Genomic DNA, 27,476 nt, shown 5'->3' on the forward strand with positions numbered 1-27,476 from the left:
TTTCGTCTGGGTTTGAGTTATATGAATGTGCAGGCAGGCTGTAGCTAATTGTGCTGATTTAGGGAAAGCCAAGATTCCTTGTTAGATAAGTGCATCCTAATTTCCTTCAATCTGTGCTGTTTGTTTGGGCTTCCAGCCCCCTCATTGAGCACTGGGGAACCCCTGCTAACTCTTGAGCTCCCTGCAAAAGCTGTAATGAGTGGAAGTAACAGAAGATTTCACTGCCAAGCAAGGATTACTGTGGTTTGAGTTGAGGGGCTAATTTTGCTCTGAATCTTTTTTGAACAGTTAGGGCAATTCAGTCTGCGCTCAGTATTTTGGAGTTTTGTTTAGAGGAATTTGTCATCCTCAGTAAGTGGGGTGAATAAGCAGCCAGAAGAGTTATAGCTGATCCAAGGCAGCAGTTAACTCATCCTAAGAGCTCTAAAACTGATGAACTAATAGCCCCTCGAACAGGCTTTTCCCAGCCATAGTGGCTACCTTATACCAGATACCTGAGTTTTATGCAGCTGGGAAGGCACGTGGATTGGGTCCCCCTGTGAGTGGGAATGGGTTAATGCAAGGAGTCAGTGTCCCTGCTTTTGTTGCTGGATGCACACCAGATTTAGCTGCCTTGGGAACCACAAGCTGCAGGGATTCAAGAGCTGTGCCACAGGGTGAACTGCACATGGACCAGGCCTTCTGTTTTATTCCCCACCATTTTATCACACATGAGCTATCGTGTTGCAAATGCAGCATCCTCTCCACCCCTCTCCTGCTTGTTCCCGTGCTCACCAGCCTAAACTGGAAAAGATCCAGCTTCAATTACTCTTCATTTCACCGACTGGGCAAAAGTCAGCAGCAAATCCAAGCTCATCTGGATGTAGTAAAAGCATGAATGCTTTCACCCTGTCTAAGTCTTTTTCCCCTAAGAGCAGAGATTCTTTCACTAACTGTAAAATGAGGATTCAGCTGCTCAGAGGTTTGCTGCCCTGCAAACACCTCCACCTCAGTACATCACATCAGACTCCCACTATAGTCAAGGGAGACAAAGAAGTGCTTTTAGGGACAATTCATCCACCTTAATTTAGATGTTTACATCAGCTGCCGATGAGTTGTGTCCTGTAAGTGCCTGTTCTTCTCCCCTTAATATGAAGGACTAGCATCCACCCAGCCAGCTGGATCACACCTCCTTATGTTCCAGGAGAGAAATTTATTTTCCTGAAGGCCAGGATGACATTTGAGTAAGAATTGCTGGGAGGCACAAGCAGAGAGATCTCTTCAGGGTGACCTTGCACAGAATGTGAGTTTGTTGGGCTGCAAGGCAAAAAGCAAGAAGAATTTACCAGTGTAAACTAATGCCCAAATGGAAGTTTCAGTTTAGAACTAACCTGCACTGGTACCTCTTTATATCTCTCTCTCACTGTTACAGTGTTTCAGAGAGTTAATTTTAAATGTAAACCAAGACTCTTTTCCCTCTTCTGAAGTCTCTCTTTGTTTAACAGAACATAATTTACATTTTCTTTTACTTTTATTGGAGGTTTGGGTTTCCCTGTATGTCAGCAGTGTATAGAACAGACATCTGAGTGGGAGAAGTGGGATTTTGATTTACTAGAGGAGAGTGCATTATCAGTAAATTCAAGCGTCTAATTCTGCCATGGAGAGGACTTCTTTTGTTTCCATCATCAAGTCAAACATTATATACTGTCAAACATCCCTAGGGATGCTTTTGCTCCAGTCACCAGAGGTAATACCTCTGTGCAGAAATGCACTGTATGATGAAGTCTTCACCTTACAAAGCTTTCAGCTCTTGTTCAAGTTCAGGATGCAAGATAAAGAGAGAGCGAATAGGCATTAATCCTTAGTCTTACCAGCCCTGTCTTATCCCTGTTTTTTCAGTACAGGATGACAGGTTCTTCATCTAAGCTGTTTCTCTTGATATGATCCCACAGCTGAGGGTGGTGTTGCAAAATGAAATTTTCAGATTTGGATACGGTGTCACAGAATTGCAAACATCATCTGCTAGCATCCTGTCACTAGTGTGATTACTTCATCATCTTCCAGTCCTCATAACTATAATGCTTATTCTTAAGAGAAGGACGGATTTTATTCACCTTTATTCCCTTGCAGATTACTTGCTGATTGCTTAAATGCATTTGGCTCTGGTGGCATTTGTGGAGTTACCTCTGCAGTGCATCCATTCCTTCACTGGGCGTGTTTATCCGCTGAAAGTCTCCTTTTTTTTCCCTTTTTTTTTTTTTTTTTATGAAGTCAGTGGTACCTGTAACGTAATGCAGGAAATTACCTTGGATAACAGCATTTCACAGCATGCAGTCAGTTTTGAACAGTACTGGTGCCGTCACTGTGACACTAGCTTATGACAAACCAAGCCATGTCCCCAGTCACAGTTTTTAACCAGAGCCCTCAACGTGGAGAGGAGTCTGTCTCAAGCTGGAGTGTTATCCCTCCCGTTTCTTCAAACACCCCTATAGCTCTTCTGCTGTTGACAGAGGTCTAGTGGCTGACTGCAACATTCAGTGACTGATTTTTTATTGTCTTTCAGGTTTCGCAGGCCAGTAGTGACACACTGTTGATACATTTGAATAAAGCTCACAAAAGTTTGTGGAGGGCACATCTGGTATGAGTTGACTAAAGAAATATACTGTTTCCTGTATATTTCCACAAAGTGGAGGGAGTCTGACTAAACAGCAGCTATTTATGAATAAATATCTCTATTCAGCGAGAGAATTATATAAACCAATGGGCTGGCAGTGGCTGGTAATTTGAAGTGCAGCAGTCAGACTGTCACTCACATTAGTAACCTATGAGACATATTGCTTAAACAGCACAATCAGCTCTGATCAACTCCTTAGGAATTACTGAACCATTTGCCACTTGCTTTATTCTTCAGGAAGCTTCTTCTTAAAACTCTATTGTATCTGTTTTCTTTATTTACATAAACTTGATAACTTTAAGTGACTATGTTTTCATTTAAAACATATGCTTTTCATTTACAAAAAGCCACATACAATCAGCTCTTAATATTACTTACTTTGGGCTCCTAGTATGGTAATAATATTTAACAATCCAGTACTATACAATTTGTTTCATTACTTCTGTCATTTCTTTTCATCTCCAACGTGCAACAGATTCTTCTCACCATTAAATTTCGAGCTAAACTATATAGATTTCCTGTGAATTGATCGTGCCTTGCCCTATTCATTTGGTGCTTTTATCATCCCCTTTATTTTGCAAATACCATCTGTTGTACCATAGACACTGTAATAATGGGCTGTGTTTATATGGTGGCCTTTTTTTTTGACAAAGAACTATCTGAAAAATGGAGGTTAGATCATATCTTTGAAGTAAGAGGTAGGCTTTTGAGAAGCGATTCGGTCAGTCCTCTTCTAGCACCAGCTACATAGCTCTATTAAATGCAATGAGAGGTGCTAATTTAGACCATCTTTCCAAACATGAACTGGACTATGATCATAAAACAGAATAAGCACAACTCAAAAAAAGTGTAATGGAGAAGCCGGTTTTTCTTCTTTGTAGTTAAAGAAGGCATTGTCTGTTAGAGAATTCCAACCTATTCTGAAAGTGGCTAATGCAAAGTTTCTGTTTCTAGTCCTGGCTGGAATAAATATGATTTCAGAAATACTAGGAGGAAAACTGGCTTTTAAATACGTGGCTAGACTGTGGACTTGAGCAGCATGAGTAGCCAACCTCCAATGGCCAGTGGGGAGGGTGACAGTCTGCTGGAGCTTCCAGCTGAGCACCCATTGTCTCTTTGCCATGGGCATAAGGTGAAAAAAAAACCCCAGCTGTTACTCAAGAAGAAAGTTATCAAGTAGTTTCAGGCTTTGTGAGGTGTGTTCTAGGTCTTTTTTTTTTTAATGTATTTTTTTAAGTGCAACCAATAGGATGAGAGGCACAGGAGAGTAGTTTTTCACCTTAACTGTATCTGCTACCTTCACCTTCAGGACCTGCCTCCTTCATCCAGTCCTCCCCTTGAACCCCAAACTCATTCTTTAATATGCCTCCCCTCACTCCTGGCATCACTAGCAGTGATGTGGATCATCCTCAGCCTTTCCCTCCATTAACCCTTCATTTACCTCATTTCCATCAATTGCACTGTGCTTGCGCAAGTGACTTAGCTAAGCTTAATAATAGTAACAACAAAAAATAATAATAACAAGGAAGAGAACCATCCAAGTGAAATGAAAATGAAAGAAAAGATTGGTTTAGCTCTTTTTTAAAAACTTCTTAGTGATTTTTTCCCTGTTTCCTTTGGATCACAAAGAATATTAACATCAATCACAGAGAATGTGTTGCCTCAAATTGAAAATCTTTAAAAACAATCATGAAGAAATTAAAGTGGAAATCTACTGAACGGTGACCTAGCAGAAAAAGGACGCACTAGCCATTAAATGCAGTCCACTGTCAGAGGCAATCACATCATACATTTTTATTTATAAATGCACCAGCCTTCACACAAAAAAACCAGCATAGTAACTCTTAGTGCTTAGCATCCACCAGAAACCTTTTGCAGGCTTTCTCTTCTTTCAGTCAACATGTTTAAAGTTATTGATTTCTAGTTTATAGACATTTATTCTCATTGCAATATCCTTTATCTTCCACAGCTCTTCCAGAGAAGAAAGCGCAGTACCATTTTACTTTGATTTTTAATTATTCACTTCAAAAATAATGCTGTCAAATGGTAAAGATCAGGATAAGACCTAACATGTAGCTGTGATGAGGAAATCATTCCCAGATATCCTGCTGAGCCCATATGTTAATTTCTGTGTTTGAGTATGCTAGCAAATGTCTGATTCAGCGTCAGAGAGAGACAAAGTAGTGAGGGAACAAGAGAAAAAGACATTACAAAAGAAATTCTCCCTCCGCCTTGCCTCTCCTCCTCTAAGTGGCATCTCCTGCTCATGATCACAGCTCTGTCCCAGTCTGTACCAGAAGCTGCGACAGAAGTTGATTTTACTGCTTCTTCCACATCTGATTTCATTTAACCTTTGCTTATGAAACAGTAACAATGTTAAGAAATATTTATTATGCCAAACTGCATATGAGCTTCAACCAGATTTTTGGAGAGGGCTTAGCCAATACAATTTATTTGCGGCCCAGGAATTTTCACATTGGCTCTCTTATTCCACACAAGGCTGCTGTAAATGACGACTCCTCAATTTCACTTTCGTCCGTAAATGGATGTTTAGATGTTTAATTAGGAAGCAAACCATACAATCAACCTTCTGCAGATAGAGCCACACAGTGTAATCAGTCACGTTCAGCTTCTTTGCATGCTGCTGGAGTACCACCAACTGCTGAATTTATCAACAATGTCGTGGTTTGACTGGCAATTTGCCCAAGGATTTCTCAATTAATAAATATGAAGCAGCAGGCAGTCCACTGCACAGGCTACGCTGCACATCTAATGTAGTGGTTTCACTCTATTTTGTCAGGAAACCAACTCCAAAGAAATCAGGCAGAAACACAAGTCACAATAATAAAAAAATGTGCTTTGTTTTTTGGGTTTTTTTTTTCACTATTTCCTTTTCAGATTCTCACAAAGTGCTTGTCTGAGCAATGGGATTTATCCCAGCTGACATTCAAGTCTATTACATTCTGGGTGAATGATCCAGAGCCCATCTGCCAGGTAGGCGGGGGTAAGGAAGGTAGGAGAAGGATGTAGAGTACATGTTGCAGATGCAGCAGAAATATAGATGAGCCCCTGTCAAACACAGCTCACAGTCCCACAGCTCTTAGTCTAAGTGCTAAAGAGGAGTAAGTCTGGTCCAAAGTGGATACTGGCTGTGAATAGGATCCTTGGGAGGGCAGTGAACCGGAGAGAGCAGAAATGGAGGTGCATTTCTACATGCTTAAGGTGGAAATTGCTTCTCCTGGTGCTCCTCATGCAAACATGGGAGGAAAAGGTTGAATTCAAACAATGACATGACCTGTCTTCTGAGTTAATCTCTCCTCAATTGTCAGCAAAGGGAGCCAAGGAGTACGGGCCTCTAGCAGGTGCCTGTGATGGGTCTATGAAGTCCTGATAAGAGACTCCAGACTTGCGATCTGTGAGCATCAAGGTATTTTCCAGTGAGGGTGCAGACCCTCTGACAGTGTGTGGAGCAGGAATTCCTATGTTGAAGGTCACAGGGTCACCCATATCCAACCTCCCAGCTACTGCTAAGGTCTAAAGCTGCAGAAGATGTGTTGTTTGCATGTTCAGCCCCATTCTTTTTGCTCGCACTGGTGCAGCCTCAAATTGCCAAAAACTTCTCTGATCTGAGGAAGGCAGCTGTTTTTAAATAAATTTTCTGCTCAGTCCATTCCAAATCTACTAGTCCCAGGCCAGGGAGGTTATTGTGGAAGAACACAGTCTCCCCTGTTACTTATAGTTAACAAGGCACTGATCATCTGTCAAAATGATGCATCTGGAGTGCGTTCAGAGACACTTTCTTGTTATTTTGGTTTCAGCAGCCCTCAGTTCCTTCATGCCACAATCATTTTAATCACTGACACACTAATCTATTTTGACATATCTGCTTCCTTACTGCATTCAGACTGCAAAGAAACATGAAGCACCTCCCAAATTTCTACTGCAGCCCGTTCAGAAGTGTTTGCCCTCTGTCCTGTATCCTTGCATAGGAGTAACTGCATCTGGGTTTCATGTATCCTTGACAAACCAGAGCAAGTAGTGGAGGAACAAACTGGAACAACCTCCTGTGGCTCCTAGTCACTAAAGAGATTTTTTGGTGCAGAAACTAATGGCAATAGTTGAAGCAAAGGGCTCAGACAAGCTATGTAACACTGGCAGGTGAACAAGTGGCTGTACATTGGCAAGCCCAGAGTATAGACTCGTTTATGCTGTCCCTGATCATGGCAATTGGGAGATAATTCAACTTATCTGACACTGCTGAAAAGAGCAGTGTCAGTAGGTCATTGTACATTTTTTGCATATTAAAACATTCAGGTAAACAGTTGCCAGAACTCCTCTGATGTGTGATATGGATTTTAGATGCCATTGAATTGCAGATGTGCCTGTGTAGTTCTTGGATACAAAAAAATTAAATAGGTTTACCCATTCTGTGTAAGAAAATACTGGAAACCGACTTTATAAGCAGGCAAACTACATACTGAAAAATATGCATTGAATTACATGTCCAGGTAAATGTCTGAGCATTCACAATGACGTGGGAGTTACAGTCAGATGATGTTAAAGTTATGTAGTGAGCTGATAAAATTCTTTTTGGCTTGATCTCAGAAATGGAGAATTAGAGATCGATACATTTTTTTAAGCCCAGAAAAATGCATTTTATTTGATTACTTCTGTAACACTGACCCACACTGAGCAAAATACATAGTGTTTGACCAAAACATGATTTCCCAAATGGTGTCTGAATATCATATGCTACAGAAAATAATTGAAAAATTCCAAGGCCCAGTTCTCCACTGCTATGTAATTACTGATGCCTGTGTAATACACTATTGATTTGCCTGTGTTTTCCTACACTCATTTTGCACAGATGTTAATGACTTACAAAACATAAACCATTGGAAAAACAGCTCCGAAGTCTTAACAGGAGTCAGCCACAATTCAAAGGTCCTTAACTCCGTTATCTTTGTATTTATATGTGGTGTATGATCCCCACTAGTGACATGGAAGTGAGTGTGAACTGACTGTGGAAGTGTCCCATATATAAGTCCTTTAATTGCAAATTTCACTGGCACAGGCTGTCCAGGGAGGTGGTTGAGTCGCCTTCCCTGGAGGTGTTTAAGGGATGGGTGGATGAGGCGCTGAGGGGCATGGTTTAGTGATTGATGGGAATGGTTGGACTCGATGATCCGGTGGGCCTTCTACAACCTGGTGACTCTATGATTCTATGAACTGTACCATCACATCCTTCCTTGCTGCCTTATGCACTGCTTGTTGACAATCATTTTCCTGCTAGTATTGTTCATGATGGCAGAAGCAACAAACAATCAGCTGCTGCTCTGAAGATCAGGAATCCAGTGATTCTTTTCCACCACACAGCCCTTTTAAGGATCCCAGTAGTCCTGCCAATCAATGCTTACTTTTCAAGAGTCCAATTAGATATATCTCTGCAGTGCAGGATTATGAGGATTTGAAAAGGGTCAATTTGTAATGGCTCTTGTGGTGGTCACTGCTATTTGCAACATTAAGGAAGATTTATTAAATTAACAACACATGGTTCTTCAGTAATCCAGAATTCACACACAGCTAATTAGGGTTGGACTCTATACATGCACCAGCTTGGGGAGCTGCTTATATCTTATGTGTGCAGAATTGATTAGCTATAGTCCTGTTATATTCATCCAGAACTTTGCTGTCCCTATTTATATCTGTTTTTTTCCTCATAAGATCTTATAATATCTCAGTGGAGTACTGCCTGGATTTAAACTAGAGACTCTCACATAATGTTTTTTTTTTGTTTGTTTTCTCAGTGTATTGTAAAGTCCTCAGAGAGCAGGTAAGGCAGCTGCAGAAAGCTTTTTGGGCCTGAATTGGAAATCGATTTAATTTCGTAATATTTCTTTTCCTCCATCAAGCCTCCAATTAATGTGTAAGACAATAGTAAACTACTTCAACAAAATCACTCAAGCATGAAGTGAAGAAATGTCACCATAATACTTTAGGGAGGAATATTCATGTAACCAACCAGCCCATTAATTACATCTTTTACTCTCATTTTATCACTTTAAACAATATAGCTCTATCAAGGAGACCTGAGTATTTTTACAATATTCAAGATTAGCTTCAAGGGAAATGTTCAGGCCAGATGTGTGATCTGGACTAGATATATAGTAAATATTTAACAACGAAGAATCTACCTTCATTTGCCAAGAAGAATTCGGAACACCTGACCCAACACTTTTGGACTTTTTATCTCCAGCTGCAAATGCGTTGGATGTTGCCTGATTCTGCTGAGATGCAATACATGTCTGGGCATTTAGGAAGTTTTGGGAACAATTCTCCAATTTACTGGAAATTTTACTTCTGTCCTGGGCAAACTGCTGTTCCATTCAGCCAGAAGTGGATAAGGGTTGTGTGAATTGATTTAACCTCTTTTGGGTGGCTGTAGCAGTATGGGCTCTACTAATAGAATGCCTGCTGGAAAGGAGACTCTTCCAATATCTATCTAACTAAGGTATTTCCATGCTTCTCGCATTACTGGCATTACATCCAAGCATAAATCTTAATGTATTTTCCACCTGGAGTGCTGGGTAGGTTTTCAGTAAGTAAAACCCCCACCCCTGAAATTATAGTTATAAGTGTCCAATTTAGAAAAAACAAACTTGCCTGTGTATTGGATCTATTGCTAGGGACCTACTCTCAACGTCCTTTATTCTCAGCGCTCCTTCTTATAAAAAGGGGGCATAATTAGACCTCTTCAACTGGCTGCTAAATGGACAAATACATGAAAGATCATGAGGCTTCTCAGTTACGATTACAATGGATGCCATACAAATAATTGGGACAGATACTGGGCTACTCTGCCGTGCCAGTTTATGCAAACCATGACAACAGTGCTTAGCTGTGTGTTAAATTAGCTCTAGTGTCCCATTAGATGAGTATCCTGCTGCCGTTCATTTATAGGAATGAGGATCTGTACTCCTGTTTCAGGTCTGACTTGTTGAACCTGCTCCTTTCTCCTGTGCCTCCCTCCCTTGATGCTTAGTTTGTATAATTGCTTCACATCTGAAACCAAAGGGTCTCAGATGAGTGAGGCAGTGAAGTGGCAACATTGCGAGCACAGTATGGCTAAGTATGACTCTGGGAAGGGCAGGAGGAGACTTTTTAAAATAAAGGTGACAGTTGCTGAAAGTTCCTCTGTTCTCCAAAGATTTCACACAAGTAGGAATGCTAGCTGGGCAAAAATTGATCATCAGTCTTTAACTAAAATCATAGGCAATATTCATGCTGCTTCAGCCCTGGGTGTCACCAGAAGCACAGCGAGTCCCACATCCCTTCTCCTCCCCTTCGCACTGGAGCATTTTCCTAATCCTGCTCTCCAGTGGTGGCTGGGTAGACATGACATTGACCTGGAGTGTGGCACTGAGCTGAGTGTTGCCTCCCTCATGCTGAGGTGTGGAGGAGTCATGTCCATCTGCAACCACAAGTGTTTTCGGGCACTTGACTTCTGCTTTAGAAAGTAAGTCCCAGTGATACCACTTTCCTTATGGTGTTGTACTTGTTATTCTAGGGAATTAGCTATCGGGTGCAAGGCATTAAACAGTTTTGGTGAAAATGAAACTTCATTGCATGGTGCTTAGTCTTCTAATGGGAATAATAATGTTGTCACACCTCACTGGATTGTTGTAAGACACATTAAAGATTATGAGATGCTCACATGCTATTGTTATGAGGGCCATGAAAGTACTGAGAGAGAGAGAGATAAAGCGATAACAGTGTGAGCAAGAGAACAAAGATAAAGCCTTGACTGATTGCTTTTTTTGTCTTGCAATAATGTACACAATCAGTGCTGATCAAATAACAAAGATTGCTGAAGCTGCCTTGGAATTAGATATTTTTGCAGTGCAATTCTGACATGAGGGATTGATCCAAAGCTGGATCCTTTGATTAACACATAATAGTCCAGGCTCTGTGAACACATACTCCAAGACCCTGTATCATTTGAAGAGGCACATTGCAGATACGGGACCCGCTGTCGCACTGTGTGCACTAGGAGCATTTCCAGCATGCAGGAGGAACAACAGTTCTCCTCCGCAGATGCATGGGGTGGTGGATATGTGTGGGAATGTTATCTGAATGTCATCCTCCAAACATGATACCTGACACGATTTCTTTCCACTAAGAGAGAGAATGGGGATTCCAGAAACATGGCAAACAAAACCTGTTCTCATTGCATATTAGCTATAGTTTAATCGCTGTCAAATGCGTGTGCAAGAGGGAGTCTTTGTGTAACCCGTTTTGATTTTGTAGAGGGGAACAAGCAAACAAAACCTAACCCATCAGTTGCTATAAAGCAGTTTGAAAGCGCTTTGGAGAAGCCTCATCTCCCCTTGCTGGTGTTAGGTGGTTATTGCAGCCCCGTGTTTCCTCCTGTGGTCAGACTTTGCACTGTATTCCAGCTGCAGGTTTGCAGGATTTTCCAAGTATTGCCCGGGAAATAATTACACTTTCTGTGTGCATGCTTATGGAGGTAGAACTGAACTTCTTCTTTTGATGAGATTTAGCTAGATAAATGAAGTTTTTTCTTTTCTGAGAGGCCTTCATTCACGCCAAGCGTCAGTATTCACATTTACTGCAAAGGGTTGTTTTAAGTTGTTCCAGCATAACCATAGTTGCTGGGAGCAAAAGGGAAATATTTTATTAAAAAGAAGAAAATTTTAAAGAAACACTTGAATCAAAGTAGGCCTGCAAAAATGCTGATTTAATTACATGCAAAGGCCCTAGCCTTTGTGGTCAAGGATTGCACGAGTTATAATCCTGACTAGGGAGTCAGGAGGCAGTGTGAGAAGAAAGGGTAGTCTAAAGTCCCCGGGGGCGAGGCTGTATGCCAGAATGTGCAGGTCAATCTGGAGCTCACTTTAAACTGCTCTAGGGCCAGCAGTCTCCGGGGCCTGAAGGCAGCAAGGGGTGTTTATTGTACAGGCAAGTAAGAAGGACCCACTCCACAGAGAGTTCTGCTGCTTACCGGGGGCATCAGTGAAGGAGGTAGCTAGAAAACTTCCTTCACTGGTCCACGAGACAGACTACTATCCTCTGATAGCAGTCCAAACTGGTAGTGATGATTTAGAAAACAGAAAGACCAAAGCCATCAAGAAAGACTTCAGGGCCATTGGGAAAATGATGGAGGGCTCTGGGGCTCAAATAGTGTTCTGCTCCATCCCAAGGCTAAATAGAGAGGAGCTGGAAGTCAGGAAGAAGAATTTGATTAATGCCTGGCTCCGAGCCTCGTGTGAGGAGAGGGGCTTCAGCTTCTTTGATCATGGGGTGGCTCATGCACACCCAGGTTTTTTTACTAAGGATGGGACATGTGTGTCTCCTAGGGGGACTAAATCCCTTGCTAAAAATCTAGCTAAGCTCATAAACTGAGCTTTAAACTAGATGTGAAGGTAAAGGGTGTTGAGACCAGGCTAGACAGGAGTGAGCCTGGACGTGGGGCACTGGTGATTCAGAGAGTGTGTACTGGTGAGGACCACCAGTACATCACCACACAGCAAGTGGGGGCGATTACACCTGGGAGTGGTAAGGAAGCTATGGACACTCTGGCACTAGCTACTCCAGTGATCAGGAAATTGGGAACAAACTCTGTTCCCTCTAAGAGGGCTGAAGGCTCAGCAGCTCAGCTGAAGCACATTTACACCAATGCACACAGCGTGGGGTAATAAGAAGGAAGAGCTGGAAGCTGTCGTAGGGAAAGGAGGCTATGATGTCGCTGCCATCACGGAAATGTGGTGGGATGACTCATATAACTGGAGTGCAGCTATGGTGGGTACAAACTCTTCAGGTGGGATAGGAGGGGTAGGAGAGAAGGTGGGGTAGCCCTCTATGTAAGGGAGGACTTGGACACTCTTGAGATGGATTGTGGCGATGAGGAAATTGAGTGCCTGTGGGTTAAAATCAGAGGAGCCCATAAGAAGGGAGATTTTGTGATGGGAGTCTGTTACAGACCACCCAGCCAAGGAGAAGCAGCTGATGAGCTCTTCTATAAACAGCTGGGGTTAATCTCTAGATCAATGCCTCTTGTTCTTGTGGGAGACTTCAATCTGCCTGATATCTGCTGGAAGTACAATAGAGCAGAAAGGAAGTATTCTAGGAGGCTCCTGGAGTGTGTGGAAGACAACTTCCTTGCACAGCTGGTGAATGAACCAACAAGGGAGGGTGCCCTCCTGGACCTGCTGTTTGTGAACAGAGAAGGCCTTGTGGGGGATGTGGCAGTAGGAGGACTCCTAGGACAAAGTGATCATAAGATGATAGGGTTTTGTGTTCTAGGTGAAGTGCGGAGGGTGGTTAGCAGGTCAGTAGCACTAAATTTCCAGAGGGCAGACTTTGAACTCTTCAGAAGGCTGGTTGGCAAAGTCTCACGGGAGACAGTACTTAAGGGCAAGGGAGCCCATGAGGGCTGGGAGCTCTTCAAAAAGGAAATCCTAGCAGCTCAGGAGAAAGCCATCCCCATGTTCCGGAAAAAAAGCCCTCAGGCGCAAAAAACATCTTGGTTGAACAGAGAGATCTTGACAATGAAGCTGGTGAGGGGGCTGGAGAACAGGCCTTATGAGGAATGGCTGAGAGAGCTGGGGTTGTTTAGCCTGGAGAAGAGGAGGCTGAGGGGAGACCTCATTGCTCTCTACAACTACCTGAAAGGAGGTTGTAGAGAGGAGGGTGCTGGCCTCTTCTTTCAGGTGACAGGGGACAGGACAGGAGGAAATGGCCTCAAACTCCACCAGGGGAGGTTTAGGCTGGACATTAGGAAAAAATTTTTCAGGGAAAGGGTCATTTGGCAGTGGAACAGGCTGCCCAGGGAGGTGATTGAGTCCCCTTCCCTGGAGGTGTTTAAGGCACAGGTGGACGAGGTGCTGAGTGACATGGTTTAGTGTTTGATGGGAATGGTTGGACTTGATGATCCAGTGGGTCTCTTCCAACCTGGTCATTCTGTGATTCTATGATTCTGTGACACAGCAGCTCTCTGCAGCATTATGGAGTTAAGCACTAGAGAGCAGGATGAGCTACCTAACTAGCAGCAGTGCTGGCACAAGGGCAAATGGGCTGTGAATATACTAAGCTTGGAAACAGCGAGAAGAGTTCTTGCCATCAGAAAAAGTGGAACAGCTTTATAATAAAAATATATCTGCCAAGCCAAACTGTGTTCCTGCCTGTCAATGAAGGAGCTTATGTGATGTGAAAATGTGATGTGATGATTCAGGAGGTAATATTCAGGCCTCTGTTCCTGCGAGGGTGGTCAAACATTGGAACAGAGAGGCTGCAGAGTCTCCATCTTTGGAGATATAAAAACTTGGTTGGAGATGCCCCTCAACAACCTGCTCTCACTTTTTGTGCTTTGAGCATGTAGGTTGGACAAGATGGTCTGCAGAGGAGCTTGCCAACCTGAGCCATGCTGTGGTTCTGTGGGGTAGGTACATCACCAGTGACAGTGAAGCAGGTCTCCAGGTCTTTTTTCTTCTGTGTTTATCTTTAGGTTTGCTCCTTACGGGCAAATACTCTTTTATTCCCCTCCTCTATTGATCCTCAAGCTGTACATACAGCACCTATATCTCAAGATTGCAGGAGTATGTAAGATGTGAGTGGAACCAAGAGTGAACCATTGTTCTGTAGCTTAAGATCAGCTAGCACTAATGCTCTTTTTAAAAAATCCTAGCAGTGTTGCGCTGTCTAGGACAGGGAGGTACAAGTCCTCCCCCCAGAACTGAGGGGAAGAGCTAACTTAAATATTTATCTACAGCAAAGGACAGTACACTCAGGAATACGTGTGAGTCAGCTATTTTGATAGGCTAAATTTTGCTTTACTTCTCTTTTCCCTGCAGACTTCTTTTACTCAGTTTACAGGTTTTGTTTACAGACGGAGAAGCCTTCATGTCGCTTATTCCCACATACCTGTAAACGGAGCTGCCCTTTCCAAAAATCCCTCTCCCTGGACTGTCTACCCAGGATAATGAAGATGCGTGAAGTCAGAACTGCATGGGATTCTGTGATGAATAATGGCCAGGATGCTCAGGACAGTGAAAAATTCCTGTCTCATGCACACAGATCCCAGAGCCTGTTCAGAGCCACATCCATAACTGCCAGTGTATGAGGGCTGGAATCTCTAGATGTAGTAGCAGTAGTTTTCCTATTCATCTTTGAATAAACTTTGAAAATTAATTTTCTCACCTTTAAATTATTTCTTGGCACAAGATCAATGCTTCTAACTCTACTGGTTAAAGAGCCATGGCTGGATTTACTGCCCTCTGACTTTAACCTGCTGTTCAAGGCTACAGAGATTGAACACTGGCTGCAAATCCAACCTCTATATATTTTATACCATACAACTTTTGCTACTGGTATTTCCCTAATGGCCTGGCAATGTCCATAATATTTTTTCCAGTGAAATAACCACTTCTTGAGAGGCAGCATGATCTGACATTGCATTTAACCCACAGCAAGATATTTAGTTTGCTGAATGAGTACTAAGAGGGGACAGTTGCATTCAGTACAGTTTATAATAAGCAATCATTAGCCAGGTAAAATACATTTCATATTGGATATATGGCAGGATCAAAACAATGGCATATTCAGTCTCTTCTTTCTTTTTTTCTTCTGCATAATCTTTTTATGCAATTTACACAGATGAACTTGAGATAGAGGATAAACTTTATAATTAACAAATCAGAATGAGACCCCAATTCAGCAGGACCAATAAATAAAGATTCATTCTAGGCTGCTTGGGGAACACCCTAGAAGAAAATTACAGAGTTAAAATGTGCCTATGAATTAAGGAAAAGCACTATTACACATGGATAAATGCAACCACATTAACTTTTCCTCATCTCACTGGATTCAGGATAACAGCCAGGATTTCAGCTTATGTTGATCAACTGGATAAATACCAGGAGTATGCACGGATATCCCAAAATGTGTGCCAGCATGTCTTCATGGGTCATCTAGGCATGTGGCTACCGGCACTGCTGTCACACTTTCCTCTGCAACATCCCCTTGCAGCCCTTTCTAAGACCAACGTCCTAGAGGCTGTGGAGCTTCCCTGTCTCCTCATGGGAAGTGTAACCTGAGTTAACCACAGTGGAGAGCACTCAGCATCCTGCAGAATTAGGACTCCCAAGTGTGATTCAGAAGCAGCTAAAATCATCAGAATATTTCTGCTCGTGTCGGTGGACCGTGTTGCTCTTGGATCTCCCCTTAATGTAATTATTCTCTACTAAGGGAGGTAAATGGAAAAGTGAAGGTGACATTTTGCACGTCAAGGTCACACATGCCAGCCAGTTCTCAGCATCTTAAATGACACTGTATGAAGATTTTATTATTTTCCAGACACAAACATATGTGAAGCACACTACAGCATGGCCTTCCTCCTGCCAGTCAAGATGTGTTTTTATTGAGGACTGAGAGAAGATGGTCTGCACCTCAGGCAGAGGGGCCATCAGGGCACATGGGGGAGAAGCATCGTATCTAACCTGTGCAGAATTAGGGGCAGGGGGCAGAAATTGGGAGGACTTTGCTGCGCTGACCCCATGACTGCTTTCAAAGGCCATGAGGCTCCACTGACCCTGCTGTGACAATATGTGGTCTTTATTGTCAGGACTCTCATCCTCACAACCTCCTGGTTCTTACATCAATCCAGCAGAAGGCACTTATGAAATAAAAAAAATATTTCTTTGTTTGCTATATGATAATTTTCTTATTTTTTAGGAAATGAATCATCTGTGCTTTGATTGGAAGTATCAGAAAATCTATATCACTGTCTGGCTTCATGTTTGTATTGTGGATGAGATTATAGTAGATCAGTTCAAGTCATGTTGTCTCAAATAAAATTGGAAACAATGGTTCTTGCAAAACAAATAAAACATTCAAAAAACTGTGTCTGATTCAAAACATTCTATCCAGGGAAATTTTGCATAGAAAGTTAAGTTCTCTCTTAAAAGTTTTCAGGACAATACCTTTGTCATGCTACCTACATCTATTTGTTGATTAAATGAATCATTGAGTTCCTAAGAGGTCCACCTTATTATGGACAGAAGTTAAGTTGAATCTTCCCATTAACTTCCATGACCTTTGGATCAAACACTGAAACATAATCGTGAGAGTTGGGCATTGATAACGAATCTGGGCACAATGAGGTTATCTCTGGCCTAGGTAGCCTAATACCAGGGTAAAACCAGGGCAATGAGATGCAGAACTGACTCTTACCTTGCAGTGAATTTGTTTGGAGCAACTGTAAATACAGTGAAGCCAGACACTCCAATCATGAGCTTGGAAATGCTTGTTTTACAGTCTTAAGGAAGAATTCTACCTTGAAGAAAATGGTTTCTATAACTAAACAGCAGGCTGTTAATTGTATCACATTATCAATTGATAGTGGAATGATTTAAAAGTGTGACTACAGAAAAGAGGAATTTTGTTTGCACCTGACCACTTAAAAAGCCTTACCTTTATGTAGGGCACCAGGACTTTTCTGTGTCACATTCTATTTCCATTTCTTATTAAGAGAAAAATTGATTTGATGTGCCAAGGGCTTTCCATTTGCATTTCAATTACGTACTAGTATGTCCTATAAAATATTCTGAAGAAAAAACATTAGGGGCTGAGGTGGAATGAAGTTCATTAAAAATAAAGCTTGTCACAAGGACTGCCATCTCCACAGTTAAATTCATTGTTGAATGCATGTATGTTCATTGTTTATTAAATAAGTAAAGTCATTACTAAGAGCTGAAAAACCCATGTGTGAACAGATGACTTGTATGATTTTACATGTCCTGAAGTCTTCATTCACCTGAACCTTTCAGTGAGGTAATGAAGTCCCTGGAGGTTGTGTGAAAAAGGATAAAGAAGTTGATGAGGGCAGTAGAAGCCCATCTGGGGATGTGGGAGTCTGTGCTCCCAGCACTGTATAAGTACTCAAGAAATCAGAAAAGATTCTTACAAGCTCAGATTCCCAGAGCCTCACCATAGCAGGGACCCAAAACGGAGGGAGAAATCCCATTGCTTAAGCTCTCTGGCTCAAATGCATTTAGGAAATTTGAAAATAAAATGTTTGAATGATTTTGAAAACAATTCAATACCTTTTCCCTCTCCCCTCCAGCCAATATCCCTCTTTCACTTAGCACATCTTTGTTCTGGGTAGAAGTTATGTATATGAATCTCAAATCAAAGTTTTTGCTCCATAGTTCTCTGTGCCAAAGGGAGAGGGCCTCCACTCCCAAAGAAAAAGCTAAAGATGCAGCTGTTTAATGCAACACCACCTCTTCTCGCTGTATCTTTGTAGACAGTTTAAGGCACCAACAGTGACAAGTAGAACTTCTACCAGTCATTTGCTTCTCTCCAGAAGGGATCTTTTTACCTGGATATATTTTATTTTCTTTTTTTTTGATTGTGATGCCTACCATCGATTCTGTACTGTGGAGACTCCTGCCAATGCTGCCATTACTCCCTTTCATGCTACACACCCTCCCAACAGGGTCCTCGTGGACCAGCTCTCCCCACTCCTGCTCCACCTCCACTGGCAGATGACATGCAAGAAATACAGCCTCCTATAAAGCAGGAAGGGATTTCTATCCAGTCTGTAATCCACTTCGCTGTTTCCCTGTACTGCACATGCCCTTTCCTACCACTGGAAAGGAAATGAAATAATTACACTGCCTGCAAGAAACATACTTTATGGCATACATTTATGATAAAATTATGGAGCTGCTGCAATGAAATATTCCATCAATACATTAAAACAAAGCAAAATCAGTGCGGCAGTAAAAAACTTGCATTGCCCCTGTTCATCTCTGTTTTTCTTTTGTTGAGTTTATTTAGCACCTTTATTAAAATATTTCTGTTATGATACTGGTTTTAATGCTATATTGTTTTTATAATGATATGATTTTATTGTAACATCACCTCCAATTTAATAGCTCTTTCCATTACAAGTGAATTGCCAGTAAAATTAAATTGCTGTTGTAATAGATGCAATACCCTTGTAGGAAGTTTTAAGTGTCATTACTACTGTATAATTACAAAAGAACGGCCAGGAAATGGCATGAGGGAGAGGGAAATACTATCAAAACAGGACCTTTCTGTGATAAAGACAAGCAAGATCAAATAGCCAAAAAGTCTGGTGACCTGAGACTGTAGAAAGGTATCACAGAGAGGAAACACAAGAGAGAGATACCACCAGAGCCTGGGCTGGACATCCTTCTCTCTTCTCAGTTCTTCAAATGGAATTCAGAAGAGTAGAGTGGAGCAATTGTTGTCTTCTCCTTGACCACCATGAAATGCCCACGCAGACCCTGATTTCCTGGTGATAGTGCGTTCAGAGAACAAAATGTAAATGCAAAATCTGCTTGTTACCTGTCAAGTAGGGGACTTGAGGAAGGGACTGAACTCACTTACTTATTCACTTCTATTGCTACTAATGTTGTATTACATATGCTCCTCTTGGAAGCTCTTTGGATTGCTCTTTTCCTCACTGGAGCTTGGTCTGCTCATTCAAGCTGATTTTCTATTTTATTTAACAGAAATATTCAAGGTCGCACTGGGTTATCCCACTATGAAAATCTTGAGAACAATAATCTGACAGTACAGATGTAGAAAAAAGGCATTACTCATCTGAAAACCTGGGGTTGAGTTTACTGAAATACCTTTAGCTACAGATTTAGATTTCTAATCTGAAGCACCCATATTTAACAGTAGTTTCTGCTATCAAATGTGCCAAGTTTTAGCGATATAATAATAATAATATTAATCGATAGCCTTAAAAGTTCTATAGATCACCCAGATAAGGCATGGATACATTTTATTTTCATGTGACGTTTTGAGGGAGGAACAAAATCACTTATGTTCACACAGTTCTCATTTGGATCATTGAAACATATGGTAGCAGATTTATGGCAGTTTAACAGAAGATTTGTATGTACATGGATGCAAACTAAATATGCATGCAAAACTGCAGCTGGCTTTTTCGCACTCTCGCTGAAATTTATCTCAGGGTGGATCTTCAGTTTCCAGAGTCTGAATTATAATTTGAATTCTGAGTAACAGGACTTACAGGGCTGGTCAGCCTTGATATCTAAGGATAATGCATTTTAATCTCAGCATCTCTCTGGGGTGGTGCAAATTAAAAGAAAAAAAAAACAAACAACAAAACAAAGCAGTGCACACACACTCACAAAAACCCCATGAAGCCAGTTTGATGAATTTCTATGATCTTATCTCTGCAGAGTATTTTCTCTTTGGCAGGGCAGAGTTTTTTCGCTTTAGCGGATAATATGGGAATTCAATCATTGTTTTCCAAAGTGCGTATTATTTGCAATAGTGTGGTCTGGGCGATTGCCTTTCTCAAAGAGAAGGACAGTATTTCAGCTAACAGGGTGGAAATCAATAGCGAAAGATTAAAGCTCAAAGGATGAACAAGTGCGTGTGCACCAAAGGAGAAAGTGACAGTGAGAGCTGCCTTTAAGTGATAGCAGGTGCTCCTGTAGCCAGAGAGGAGAAGAACGAAGAGAGACGCTTCAATTAGCTCATTGCTGTGCTCCCGACAGGTGCTGCTTTGTTCTTGTCTTTGAAGGATTCTTTTCCTTTCTTCAGATAGGTTTGCGACTCCCTACCAATTTCTCGTTGCAGCTTGATCCCTCACTCCAGTTAAACCCTGGTCAGTCTGTTATCCTGCCTGATGACTTCTTTGCTAACTACATTCTGACTGAAAAACCAGTTTAGTCCCCCTAGAATAACGGAATAATATCATGTCTGCTGCCATCAGTGCCAGCGGTCCCAGGCCAGGATAGTGATGCCAGAGTACTTTGTAACCATTCCCCTAATATCTAAGCTCTCTGCAAATGCCAGGGTCAAATCATCAGAACTGAATATGAAAATCACCAGTGAGAAATTATTAGAAAGAAAACAGAACAAAAATCATGCAGCCACATTACTGTGTGCAGCCTGGGTCTTGCACATCACTAAAATGAGAGAGAAGGCCTGGTAAAAGGCAACACCTATACCTAGCCATGTGTTGGCTCCCACAGAAAGAATGGTTACACAGACTAAGATGCTTCAGTTCAGAAAAGATTTGGTCTAGGTAGGACATAATTAAAGATTATCAAAATGAGGAATGGCATGTGTGGGGCAAAATTGCTCTCTGCTTCTTCCTGTTAGGGAGCTGCGGAGGAGTGGTGCAAGTGGCAGATTTGAGAGAAAAAAAGAACCCCAAAACTTCTTTGCCAGTGAATGCTTAGGCTAGGAAACTCCTCTTTGCAATGTATTATGGATGCTGAAACTTTACAGGGCTACAAACTCTGGCTGGATAAATTCATGGATGTAAAGTCCAACAGTCCCATTCCTTGCTATGAAGTGCCTCAGCCCTGAGTGCTGGCTGCTGAAAGTGTACCCTGGTGTTCTGGCATCAGAGTTCCGAGAAGGATGCTGGGACCAGTCCCCAGCTCTTACCAGTAAAGCCATGTGTATTTAAACAGTGACAGACTGCATCAAGCCTTTATGCTCCAGCTCCTGCCTGGGATGGGCTCAGAGACCTCTACTTGCTGCACTCCTTCTCCCTCCCTTTCTCCATCTCTCCTCTCATGCTGATGAGGGCTCGGGCTCACACTTTTCCTTGCTTTAAGAAATTATGATGCATGAGCTAATCCCTGGTTTTGCCCATGGCAAATATACAGGTGTCAGGGCTTACAGTATGGGCTAAACTAAGCTGAATTACTTTGCACAGGCTATTGCTAGAATTTTGCATACAGATTGTTGCTGTGGATCTGCTGGTACACAGGAGCTTGTTAAGATGCAGTAACTTCATTTTGTACCCAAGTAAGCATAGGAGTGAAAATGGCAGGTAAGGTGAGAAAGAGAGAAGAGAAGAGGCTTCTGGCTTCTGGCATGTTTCCAGAGAGAAATATAGGTATCACAGTCCTAACTGCTTTGCTCAGTTTTGGGGCTGGGACTAGCAATTGCACTGACAAATTGTGCTTGGCAAACTGAAGTGAAAAAGCCCCTTTGCCAGACTGTTCCTGCCATGGCATTAGCTGTTCCACCGTCCTGATCCCATTGACTGTCGTTCACTGACACTGAGTTAGTGTCATTCCTGTCTGCGAAAGTGAAAATATGCCAACATTGATCATGTACATGCTCATTACACTTCTGACTGCTAAAGACCACAAAGAGTTTTAACCCTTAAATGGAATTAAATACCATTTGGTGAGACTTTACGGTCTGTCTGTTACCTCAGGAATACGTGCCTTTGCCAGAATTCGTCCCATGTCTGCTGCACAGGTTGGGAGCAGAAAAGGTTTCACAATATTCTGAGTTTCAGTGAAGTTCAGCTGATGTTCTGCCTGTGAATAAGTGCTTGACTGTGTGGTGGAAGTGATTTTGTCTGGACTTAAACTATGGATTATGTTTCAGGACGCAAAAAAATAATCCTAGTGTATATTATACATTTGATTCAGTTGCAAAGGTGGAGAATTAACATATTTATTCTAAAATGATGGTAGAAATTTTGCAGTCTGTAGCCTGAAGCTGGGAATTCAGAAAAAAAGGAAAGAAAAACCAACAACCCGGTCTTCAAATCCAGACAAAAGATTTGAATTTCCCACATTGCCAGTATTAGGGGATATGTCAAGCAAGTTGGAGAGCTCAGTATAGCTGTTTGGAGGTAATTCTAGAAAGAGTCTTCTCATTACTTTGATTCCCAACAAAATGAAATAAGTTAGAGAACTCCCCAATGAAGCTAAATGAAATAAAGAACTGCTGTAACAGGAATTTCCCTTTCTCCATATCGCAGAATCACAGAATCACAGAGAATCACTAGGTTGGAAAAGACCCACAGGATCAAGTCCAACCATTCCTATCAAACACTAAACCATGCCCCTCAGCACCTCATCCACCCATCTTTTAAACACCTCCAGGGATGGTGACCCAACCACGTCCCTGGGCAGCCTGTTCCACTGCCCAATGACCCTTTCCCTGAAAAATTTTCTTCTGATGTCTAGCCTGAACACCCTCCAGTGGAGCTTGAGGCCATTTCCTCTTGTCCTGTCCCCTGTCACTTGGGAGAAAAGGCCAGCACCCTCCTCTCTACAACCTCCTTTCAGGTAGTTGTAGAGAGCAATGAGGTCTCCCCTCAGTCTCCTCTTCTCCAGGCTAAACAACCCCAGCTCTCTCAGCCGCTCCTTGTAAGACTTGTTCTCCATCCCCTTCACCAGCTTTGTTGCTCTTCTCTGGACTCGCTCCAGAGCCTCAACATCCTTCTTGTGGTGAGGGGCCCAGAACTGAACACAGGATTCGAGGAGCGGTCTCACCAGTGCCGAGTACAGAGGGAGAATAACCTTCCTGGACCTGCTGGTCACACCGTTTCTGATACAAGCCAAGATGCCATTGGCCTTCTTGGCCACCTGGGCACACTGCTGGCTCATGTTCAGTTGCTGTCAACCAACACCCCCAGGTCCCTCTCCTCCAGGCAGCTTTCTAGCCAGACTTCTCCCAGTCTGTAGCACTGCACAGGGTTGTTGTGCCCCAAGTGCAGGACCCGGCATTTGGCCTTGTTGAACCTCATCCCATTGGTCTCAGCCCAGCGGTCCAGCCTGTCCAGATCCCTTTGCAGAGCCTCCCTACCCTCCAGCAGATCAACACTTCCACCCAGCTTGGGGTCATCCGCAAACTTGCTCAGGGTGCACTCGATGCCTTCATCCAGATCATTGATGAAGACATTGAACAGGGCTTGACCCAGCACTGAGCCCTGGGGAACCCCACTTGTCACTGGCCTCCAGCTGGATTTCACACCATTTCCCACCACTCTCTGGGCCCGGCCAGCCAACCAGTTTTCCACCCAGGAGAGTGTGCGCCTGTCCAGGCCAGAGGCTGACAGTTTCCCAAGCAGAACGCTGTGAGAAACTGTCAAAGGCTTTACTGAAGTCCAAGAAGACACATCCACAGCCTTTCCCTCATCCAGCAGCTGAGCCACTTTGTCATAGAAGGCGATCAGGTTAGTTTGGCAAGACCTGCCTTTCGTGAACCTGTGTTGACCTGGCCTGATCACCCGGTTCTTTTCCATGTGCTTCCTGATAGCACTGTTCCATGACTTTTCCTGGCACTGAGATCAGACTAACAGGCCTGTAGTTTTCTGGGTCCTCCCTGCGACCCTTCTTGTAGATGGGCACAACATCAGCCAGCCTCCAGGATGATTAGAGCCCCGTAAGACAGAATATATATTGTGATTCCTCTAAATCACTGTGGTGATGTGCTGGAGGAGGAGATCTCTGCCTCTCTCTATCAATGTTCCTGTCCAGAACATCTCTGCTACTTCAGATGATAGGTAGGTTGCTTCAACATTTGCTCCTATTGCTTTTATTAATGGATAACAATTCTTGAAGGAATTTCCTCACTGTCTCACCTGGATGGCTGCTTTGTTTTACGCACTTAGAGTAGCATTGACTGATAAGCTCTACTAAGGATTCTAAGCACTAAAAGCTGGCTGAAGGAACAAGAAAACTAGGGTAACTATTGAGATTTGAGTTACAAAAACATCTCCTCAGTGATTCAAGCATCAAATTCTCATTTGTGGAAGAGGATAGATCTTAATAACACTCTACTTTGACACCTAATATAGTTAGCTAATTTAGGTGCAGAATTTCTCTGCTGCTCAGAGTTGTCCCTTACTGAACATAAGACCAGTCTTCATTTGCTTCTGGTGTCTGTGCCGGATACAGCACCCTTTGAGGAGTCACAAGCCATTGGGGAGTCACTGTGCCTGGTACTTAGCACTGAGAGGAAAGTCACGTGGAACTTGACCTCTGATGGACACAACTCATTCAAAATCTGGCAAATCCCACACCAACATGACCTGCTCCTTAGACAAGAGAAAAAAACCCAGCATGTAGAAGAAGTGGAGAAATGTTGCACTGCTGAGACACTGGGTATTTGTATGTTAACCAGCTTGAAGGCACAGGGAAGTCCCTGTAATGTTCCAGTACATAAGCAGTACCAGTTGCAGGGTTATTCAGTGCCTACATCATATGATAAAAATAAAATCTGCAGCATGGCTCAGGTAATCACTTTTTCACCATAGTTTCCTCCCACCCCTACACTTCCCAGCCCTACACTATCTTCCGACTTGTAAATCAGCAACAACACATGAAATCGCAGCCTCACATTGACAACAGCCCAGAAGCAAGAGACACATATAGCACCCTGAAGAACAAAACATGCCATTGGTATTTATTAACATAGCCTTGTAAATCAAAACAGTCTGCCTGTCCAGTATCTTGTCCAGAAATTATTGGCTCATTCATCTTAGCCATATTAATCAGGCCACATTCATCAAGGTCACATAAAAAGAGATATATAAGGACTATTCCTGGACAATAGTTACATGCAGGTATCACGCCTACAGCAACTGCCTCTTTTGCAGGGACGTACCAGTTGGTTGATATTGCCATGGTGAAGGAAATAGAAAAGGTGCTTAACTTCTTTATGCAGGTATACAGGCAGGGATACAAAAAGAAGTGAAACCCAGAGAAACTTTGGGTCAAAATAGTGCTGTAGCCTAAAACAAGCTGAATTCAAGGATGTTATTCTGGCTGTGTGGATATTTTAACAAGGATTTCATGCAACTGCACGAGGTAGTAGAAATATTCTCTCTCTCCTCTCAATATACTCCCCTGAAACACAGAGAACATAGAGCTGCACTGTAGATGTAATGTCAGAAACATCTGGAATACACTCTTGCTGGCATTGACTCATTTGTTTAAGCGATTGTCAGTAATGCTGCAATTTGGATAAACTTCCAGCAGGACACAGCCTGCATGTCACCAGACCCAGCTGGCAGGCACATTCTGATTCTTGGTTGATCAGTGGCCAGATCCCCCAGGTGGATTTTTAGCCACCTGCATGAAGACGTGGCCAGCTGGCCACCTTGCTAAGGTTAGCAGGTCCAAGGCAACTGTTTGAAGCTATCTTTTCCCTTTTACCATTCAGGCATTATATTCTAAGCCTAATGCAAGTCAATTTTAAATGGTTGACATCAACTCAGTAAAGTGGAATTATATTTCTCTCCCCATGATTACTGTAATGTTTAGTACATTGTGGGACTCTATCAGAGCAGTATGTTATTGCACTGAGCAGTGCACAGACACTCAGTGATGCCCTGCCTCTGTGAGTTCCCACGTTGAGATACAACCTTTTTCTCAAAGAATTCATAGTCTAATCAGACCAAACAGAGGACGGCTGGGAAATAGGGACAGCAGCTTGCCATGAACACCCATCAGTAGAGCTCATTCACAGAGGAAGCCCAGTAAACTGTTTAAATGTCTTAAAAAAAAGAGTCTTTTCTTGTTTTTATTTTATTCAGTTAAGAAGATATGAAGATAGGTGTTTTAAATAAACAGGTAAAAAAATCGATATATTTGATCTGCTTTATTGAAAGAAGTTATGCAGGAGGCAGTACTGTAGCCTCTGGGAAAATGGTACACCATACATGATTTCCTATTTTGCTTAGGTATCACTGTGAAAAACATAGAATAAAAACCCTGTTCATTTTCAAGATGGTCAAACATACATGTAAAATAGCATATGCTAGTAAGTACTTGTAAATATAATATTTTGGAAAATTTTCCTCTAGAATTGTAGAATCTTTTTACTGGATCTTTCTTTTTTCCTACTTCACCTATCTGTAAACCCACTTTGAGCTAGTCATTGCTTATATTGGATGACAGAATAAATGTTAAAAACCTTTAAATCATCAGAGATAGATTTTCCATAGATCACTGTCATAGCCTTAAGGCCTGAGAGCCTGCAAACCCCTAGAGCCTACTGGAAACAGTTATATCATTAGAAATCTGAACAACCCAGCTCCCCAAGACAGGTGTTTCTAGTGATGATAGGTAAAGCTATTACATCTTAAAACACTCCCTGCTCCGTGCTCATATAATTCTAGTATAAATGGTCAAAGTAGAGCAATTTGGGTAAGAAATTACAGCACTGAGGCACCATGTCATATGTATGCTGTTCTGGGACCTTCCTATGAAGCAGATTATTTCTAAAAGGAAAATTCCATTTTAACAATAAATACGGAGGTTTCTGATATTTTCTGTGTTTAACTGAAAATCAGACCTTAAAAATTGCATGTATGTATGCACGTCTTCTAAGTGTAGGACAGAGGAGAGAGTCCTGACTGTGAAAGCTGATAGGTGGTGGAAGGTCAATTCCTTGCTCTGATTCTGTGGAAATTCCAGCCAACACTCTGGCTGTGGAGCCAGCCTTGCATGTGGATGTTTTGGTAGTTTCCTCAACAAGGAATACCCATGTGAGGTATGAGTAAGACAGAACCTGGTTCTGTAGGCTATTTGCTTTGTTACATCTCCTAATCACTGAATTATGGTTGTTGTGGCCTGTATCACTGTCATGGGGAATGTTTCCTAGTATGTTGAAACCTGTAGGTATACGTTCAATAGCCAATGGGAAAAAAGAAAGGACAAGAGATATCTTAGAAAAGAAAAGGAATTGGTAAGGTCTTAACTGTCTCATTGCATAAAACATACATACTCTATGTTATGCATATAAACATGCATATAAACATGCATATAAACATCGTGGTAGCTAACTGTTGCCCATGGCCATTATACATGACCAGAAGAAGTGAGAAACAAGGAAGATATGTTGGATATCAGAACTCTCTTAAACAGGGAGAGAGGAAAACATTACAACAGGCTGCTAGGAACTGTGAAGCATTGTTTGCAGAAGAGAGGAAAACACAGGCAGAACAAGCACTTTGTGAATTATTTCCAGA

General features: G+C 42.2%; 1 protein-coding gene across 1 annotated transcript in view; it reads left to right on the forward strand.

Moving 5' to 3' along the window:
• Window positions 1–27,476, forward strand: part of TMEM179 (transmembrane protein 179) — a 188,695-nt gene that overhangs the window by 46,110 nt on the left and 115,109 nt on the right. The window lies entirely within an intron of this gene.

This window comes from Phaenicophaeus curvirostris, chromosome 5, assembly GCF_032191515.1.
Source record: "Phaenicophaeus curvirostris isolate KB17595 chromosome 5, BPBGC_Pcur_1.0, whole genome shotgun sequence".
Lineage (NCBI taxonomy): Eukaryota > Metazoa > Chordata > Aves > Cuculiformes > Cuculidae > Phaenicophaeus > Phaenicophaeus curvirostris.